The sequence below is a fragment of the Gekko japonicus genome, unplaced genomic scaffold (assembly GCF_001447785.1).
Source record: "Gekko japonicus isolate JY-2015 unplaced genomic scaffold, Gekko_japonicus_V1.1 scaffold562, whole genome shotgun sequence".
In the NCBI taxonomy this organism is placed as follows: Eukaryota; Metazoa; Chordata; class Lepidosauria; order Squamata; family Gekkonidae; genus Gekko; species Gekko japonicus.
Window position 1 is genome coordinate 158,102 of NW_015172569.1, and position 7,641 is coordinate 165,742.

Here is a 7,641-nt window from a genome sequence, read left to right on the forward strand (position 1 = left end):
CTTTCCCTAGATCTAAAACTTACCTCTGTGATTTTAAATCACATAATTTCGGCTTTCTTGTTTTCATCAGACTACCTTCTTCTCGGGGGCGGCTGCCCCTAAACGTACATACAAATTGAGGACTAGAAAAGATAAGAAAAAATGAAAGCTGAAGGACTCTGAATTGTGCCTTAAAATTTTGGTTTTATTATGGGATTCTCTGGGGGCTCTCTTAAACAGTTAAATCAATGGATAAAAAGAAGAAAAACCTTAGCATAACCGACTATGTTCAAAGTAATACTAGCAATTTAAGATTAACATTTATATAAGCTATTGTTATGATCTCCTATACTTGGGGTTTTAGTTAGTAGTGGTTTTCTTTCCTTTCTCCCTGGATGTAGTTGCTCTTTCCCAATTTTTTGTTTTAGTTTGTAGTCTATTAAAAAATGCAATAAAAAATCCCCTCCGGGGGGCCTAAAAAAAAAAGACTACCTTCTTCTCCATCTGCACCTTTTTTCAGACCCTCTGTCATATGTTCAAGCATGAATGGCTGTCCCTCTCAGTACCAAATGCCCTTCGTCTTTCTCCCTTGTAAAGTCCTTGTCTTCTATGCCCTGTTGTTGGCCCTCCAGAGTAACTTGGTGGCCACTGTGTGAGACAAGATGCTGGACTAGATGGACCATTGGTCTGATCCAGCAGGCCTCTTCTTATGTTCACTACATACATCTCTCAGCCAGGGTTCCCTCTAAACTGAGTTAGTGTGAACTAGCTCACAGTTTTTTAGCCTCCAGCTCACAGATTTTTGTCTTAGCTCAGGAAGGATGGCTCCAGAGCAAACTAATTTATGCAACAGCCAAATCACTCGCTCACAACTTTAATCACAGTAGCTCACAAATTAGAATTTTCGCTCACAAGACTCTACAGCTTAGAGGGAGCCTTGCTTTCAGCTAAAACCAGTTCAATGCATCATTAAAAACCTATGCTGGGTGATGAATCACCTCTCTCAAAGGCATTGGGAAGCAGACCTTTTTTTTTTGCTTCTTCACTCCAACAGCTTCTAACCCAGAAGAAAGCCTTTCCTAACAAGGACACAGAATCTGAGGCCAGGGCCTGCCACAAACTCTCTTCCCATGTTCAGTCGGACAACACAGTCACAAGACATAACAATGCCAGCCACACCATCTTGGGTTCATTCACCTGTTATTAGGCATGGGCACAAACCTGGTAAATGGAGGTAGATGGGGGACTGAAAGCAACAATTCTGGAGGGGGGGAAGAAATCTCTAGGAGACAGATGTGGACAGGGTGGAGGAAAGAAATCTTGAACTGGCAGATGTGGACAGGCTGGGAGGCGACGACTCTTGGGGAGACAAATAGGGTGAAGAGATGTGCGTGGACAGGCTGGGAGGCTTGAAGCGATGGTTCTTGAGGGACACGAATGGTGAGGGGAGGTGTTAAAGGTGCTGAGCAGGCTCTTCTTCTCCCTGCTGGGTGCCGCTCATTCTTCCAGGGGCAACAGAGTTGGGTGGTGCCTTTTTAGATGCCTGCGGAGGGCCTGCATGACAAGTATTTGGGGCGGATGTGGAAGTGCTCCCAAAGTGTAGTCCAGAAACAGGGATCAAACATTGGGGCAGGGCGGAGGCTCAGCTGCTGCGGTGAGGTGTTGGGCTGGGAGGACTGACCGAGGGGTGGACTGGAGACGGGTGCAGCCCCGAGGAGTTGAGATGTGGAGGAGCTGGACGTTTCCCCACCATCCTCAGATTCCTCCTCCACAAACGGTTTTATTAGCTGCTCTTGTTCTGGCAGCGCTAACAGCTTTTCTGCCTCCCAACTCCATCCCCGAGAGCACATCAGGCCAAGGAGGTTCTGCCTCTGAGACCCCTGGTGAGACCCCGCGACAGCTGGGCGCTAGCGGGCTGGCAGAATGGACTTGTTCCACAGGGACGGGGGCCTGTGGGAAGGGGGGGTAGATTTCTTTCCCCCACGACAAGCACCTTTGGCCTGCACTCTCACCCTCCTGGTGCAGAGGGGTGTTGTTGACTATTAGGCAGGAGGATGGGTCCTCAGGCACGTAACCCACTGGGGTTTTCCTCTCTGCCTGGCTGTAGCAGAGAGACCGGGGGGTGGGGTCAGTGCCCTGACCCCACCAGTCACCTTTCCAGCTGGGAGAGGTGCTGGAAAATCCCACTCAGGGATGAGTGTGTGGGTCCTCAGGTGAGGAACCCACTGGCTTTGCCTGTCTGCCTGGTTGTAGCAGAAAGACGGGTTTCTCGGAGCCCTGAAGCACCAACGCTATCACAGTTTTTCTTCCCTCTCTGCCTCTAATAGTAAACAGTTTCTCATTGCCTAGTGTCTGCTGCAGAGTGAAAGCGGTTGTGTGTGAGCTGGGGGTTTATATATCCATTCTGCTCCCATAGAGCAGAATGGAAGCTCTCTGGTTGGCAGCCAGAGCTGCCTATCAAGCTTTGGAGGGCTGAGACTGGTGCTTCCAGGGCTGCAGAAGGGATTCAGAAGTCCATCCTCCCGTTGCCTTGACTGTTGATTCATGGGCTGATTCGTGTCTATCCAACGAACTAACCGAACTAACCACTGCAAAAACCATGGCACCATCCAATGAACCAGCCCGATTTCATCACAAAATTCAGGTTGTCATTCAGTTTGTGCCCATTCCTACTTGTTATTGTCCAAGGTTGTATATGCCATCAAATGTTGGCAATGCCCTTTCACTCTGTACAATTGGACAAACAGGTCAGTTCCTACACAAAAGGATAAGTGGACTTAAGAGTGGCATTCCTTAAACAGAGAAGCTTCAAGGAGAAATTAAAATGCATGATTGCTAAACTTAAGTTCATTCACAAAATCAGACCAGATCCTCCCCCCTAAGCTGAACAAAGACATAGGATTTTATCTCACAGAGGCTTATTTTCTGCCCCTAAGCATTTCTCCTTTGTTCTAATCTTGCTAATTACAATGTGTATGGTACCTCTGCATCCCGAGTTCCTTTTATGCAACACCACTTCCACCCTTCGAATGGGATATAAAGACTGAGAGATCTCCATTCCGTATCAAATATGATGAAGGGAGCCTTGACTCTTGAAAGCTTATACCTGGAAAATCTTGTTAGGTGCTACTAGATTCACAATTAGGTATTTGTGGAAAGTCTCATATTACACCAGTTTTCCCTTTCTTACAGCAACAGATGTGTGGCAGTCAGCAAATGAAGCAGAAGACTACCCATTGATGGAGAAAGAGGATACATATTCAGCTGCGAAAGAGGAGTTTGAATATTTGCCGAGGAAGGAAGAGGGGAAACACCCACCTAAAGGAAGGAATAATTCCAGTATTTTACAGGGGGATTATTGTCTACGGCAAAAAATACGTCAAGGAAATAGCAGGAATAAAAAACAGGAATGAGTGCACTGCGAGTAGGGGGAAATTCACTGAAATATCAGTTATTAATATTCAACGAGGGATGTGTAACAGAAAGAAAATATATAAATGTGGGAAAATTTTCAGGCAGAAAGCGCACCTTACTTCCCATCAAAGAATTCACACAGGGGAGAAACCATATAAGTGCATGGAGTGTGGGAAAAACTTCAGAATAAGTTCCTATCTTACTTTCCATGAAAAAATGCACATAGGGGAGAGACCATATAAATGCCTACAGTGTGGGAAATTCTTCAGTCAGAGATCCAATCTTACTACACATGAAAGAATTCACATAGAGGAGAGACCATATAAATGCCTGCAGTGTGGGAAATTCTTCAGTCAGAAAGGCAATCTTACTATACATGAAAGAATTCACATAGGGGAGAGACCATATAAATGCCTGCAGTGTGGGAAATTCTTCAGTCAGAGAGTCAGTCTTACTGCACATGAAAGAATTCACACGGGGGAGAAACCATACAAATGCCTAGACTGTGGGAAGAGCTTCAGTCAGAGTTCCAGTCTTACTTACCATCAAATAATTCACACAGGAGAGAAGCCATATAAATGCCTGGATTGTAGAAAAAGCTTCAATCGCAGTTCACACCTTAGTTCCCATCAGAAAATTCACACAGGGGAGAAACCATATAAGTGCATGGAGTGTGGGAAAAGCTATAGTTGCAGTTCCAGTCTAGCTTCACATCAAAGAATTCACACAGGGGAGAAACCATACAAATGCCTCGACTGTGGGAAAAGCTTCACTAACTGTTCCGGTCTTACTTGCCATCGAAGAAGTCACACAGGGGAGAAACCATATAAATGCCTGGACTGTGGAAAAAGCTTCAGTCAGAGAGCCAGTCTTACTTCACATCAAAGAATTCACACAGGGGAGAAACTATATAGTGTGGGAAAAGCTTCAGTTGCAATTCCATTCTTACTTCCCACCAAAGGACGCACACAGGGGAGAAACCTTATAAATGCCCAGAGTGTGGGAAAAGCTTTAGTTACAGTTCCAGTCTAGCTTCACATCAACGAATTCACACAGGGGAGAAACCATACAAATGCCTGGACTGTGGGAAAAGCTTCACTGACTGTTCCAATCTTATTTACCATCGAAGAATTCACACAGGGGAGAAACCATATAAATGCCTGGAGTGTGGGAAAAGCTTCAGTTGCAATTTCAGTCTTACTTCCCATCAAAGGACGCACACAGGGGAGAAACCTTATAAATGCCCAGAGTGTGGGAAAAGCTTTAGTTGCAGTTCCAGTCTAGCTTCACATAAACGAATTCACACAGGGGAGAAACCGTACAAATGCCTGGACTGTGGGAAAAGCTTCACTCAGAGTTGCAGTCTTACTTCACATCAAAGAATTCACACAGGAGAGAAACCATACAAATGCCTAGACTGTGGAAAAAGTTTCACTGACGGTTCTGGTCTTACTTCCCATCAAAGAATTCACACAGGGGAGAAGCCATATAAATGCCCGTAGTGTGGAAAAAGCTTCAGTAGCAGTTCATACCTTACTGTCCATCAGAAAATGCACACGGGAGAAATCTTATAAATGCCTGAAGTGTGGGGAAAGCTTCAGTCAGAGTTGCAGTCTTACTTCCCATCAAAGAAATCACGTGGGGGGAAACCATACAGATGCCTGCAGTGTGGAAGAAGCTTTGGTCTCAGTAACTCATGTAAAGAAAGAATACAAATAAATTTTAAATAATAAGAAATTGGGCAATGCTTATATAGTTTCAGCAAATGAAAAGTAAGGAGGTGTCGTGATCTACATAAGATAAGAGTATGTGAGTCAGTCAAGAGTTTCAGTTACATGTTGACAGTTGATTAAGACAGAGTTCTGTGTTGAAGCAGTGAGAAGCTGACAGCTGTGGTTGTTCAGTGAGAAAGAGAATGAGAGCTGAAAGCTGAGTGTATAGGAAAAAGTAAAGTTTAAGTGAAGAAAAGTTAAAGGAAAGTCTGAGTGTCATAACAAACTGGAGTGAAACAGTGAACATATATGGCATTAAAATAAACAAGTGTTACAAAGTTACATGAAAAGATCCCTGTCAGTGAGGGAAAAGATTGAGTGTGATACCAAAGCAATTGTTCATAATTTACACATTACTAGTTACATTGTACCACCCTCTTATTTAGTACTTATTTTAAAAAAGCCTCTTTTATTCAAGTTTATACCAGCTCTGAATGAAATACTTCCCAGGACCACATAGTTCCTCGTAAGCCTTAAACTCGGTCTACCAAACTAGTAAGAGCAAAAGTAAAAGCATAAAGGTTTGGAAATCCTTAAAATTTCCTGGTGGCAGCAGAATCTACCCAGTAAGAGATAATGAACTTTTAAAATGAAACTAGTCCTCCCCAATAAGGAATGGAATAATAGACCCAAGAAGAGGCAGATCCAGAAAAACAAAAGGAGGCAAACTTTCTAAGAAGGTTTTTAATTATATGTTAAGTGCTACAATTAAAAAAATGCATGGAGAACTATTCATCCAAGCTCCAGAGATTACACTTTTCTGACAGACATCAAACATACTCCAGAATTGACATTTGTTGGGTATCTAGAATTATGAATCTGTTAAATGTTTTCTAACCACAATCCATTGATGGTAACATGGCAAGGATATAAAAATAAAAACAGACAATGGAGACTGAATGACAATCTAGTATTACAAGAAGAAATTAATAAAGAATTGTGTAAAAGACATAGAATTTTTTTTAATTTAATAACACAATAGACATTCCTGTTGCAACAATTTAGGAAGCCAACAAAGCTTACATGAGAGGAGAATTTATAGCAATTGCTTCCAAGAAAAAGAAAGAAAAATTTGAGAAAATTAAAGAAATAACAGAAAAGATTCAGAATTTAGGACAACATTTTTTCAAAGGCAACCGTAAATGAAATTAAGCAATGAATGTATTATTGCAATAGATACACTGGTTTCCAAGACAGGACCCAAACACTGAAGGTTTGAAAGTTGATGGAGAATAATTTAAACTCAGAAGTTATGCCCTCAGACAACAGGAAGATATCTCAACACCTCCAGACTGCCCGCAGAATATAACCACAATTGGAACCTATTAATGACAGTATGGGCTTCTGAGCATGGCACACACCAATGACACCTACATGTGGTTAAGCAATGAGCAGGACTTGACAAGAGTAAAGAACCACCTTTTCATTTGTCAGATGGCATCAGGCACAAGAGTGAATATGAATAAGAGCAAAGTGTATGCTCTAAATGGGGAAAGGGAGGCTATATCAGAAAGATTTTTATTGTCAGAGGAGGAGGGAGATGGAGAGAAACCATCGCCTGATCAGCAACACCAAGAGGAGCACCCAAAGAAGGGTGAGGAATCCCCCTTGAAACAAGAAGGGAAGATCATCAAGATACTGATTAGCCCGCATTTGACACTATGTTTTGATAATACAACGTGAACGAACATTAGAAACAATTAGGAGTTAAGAAATATCCAATTGGAAGGCTGTGACCATGTGGAGACACGACTTTTTGTATGAGATTTGATGTGTGAAGAAGTCGCCACGAAACGGAACATCAACTCCGAGGAATTTCGTCCATCTGTTTATCTGTAAAATATATATTGATGTAAATGTGTGATTCTCAATTTTGTACTTACTGAAAAATTAATTAATATTGATTGCATAATTGCAGTAGTTCTATTCATTCTTGTTACCGTATACTGCAACCCCCCTATCAGTCCGTTACCAACATATTATCCAGCAGTTGGACAAATGGAAGAATTGGCACTTGTCAATGGGCCAGAAGGTCCAATATTTTACCACATACTGCATACCTGGTGGAAATTATTTAGCAAGCATTTTTCCTCCTCCGGAACACACTGTGAGAGATGTAATAAAGAAGATCTTCTTATGATTAGTTGTTGTAGATTTTCTGGGCTGTATGGCCATGGTCTTTCTGTGTTATACCTCTGAGGATGCCAGTCACAGCTGCTGGCAAAATGTCAGGTACGACAAATGCCAACAGCCCGGAAAATCTACAACAACTAATGAACTCTGGCCATGAAAGCCATCGACAACATATTCTTCCTATGATTGTTTGGCAGAGCAACCTTTCCCCTGGCAAGGGTTGTAGCATATCATAGACAGAAGCATGGGGGCTGAGGATTACTGGATGTGGTGCTGTGGTTTCTGTGTATTTTCCTTGGCACCAATTTGGGGAGCTTGGCAAAGTGGCATGAAAGATTCTTTC

General features: G+C 42.7%; 1 pseudogene; it reads left to right on the forward strand.

The window, feature by feature from the left end:
• The window catches only part of LOC107118935, a 13,739-nt pseudogene extending 8,608 nt beyond the window's left edge, over positions 1 to 5,131 (forward strand).
• Positions 5,132 to 7,641: the final 2,510 nt, after the last annotated feature.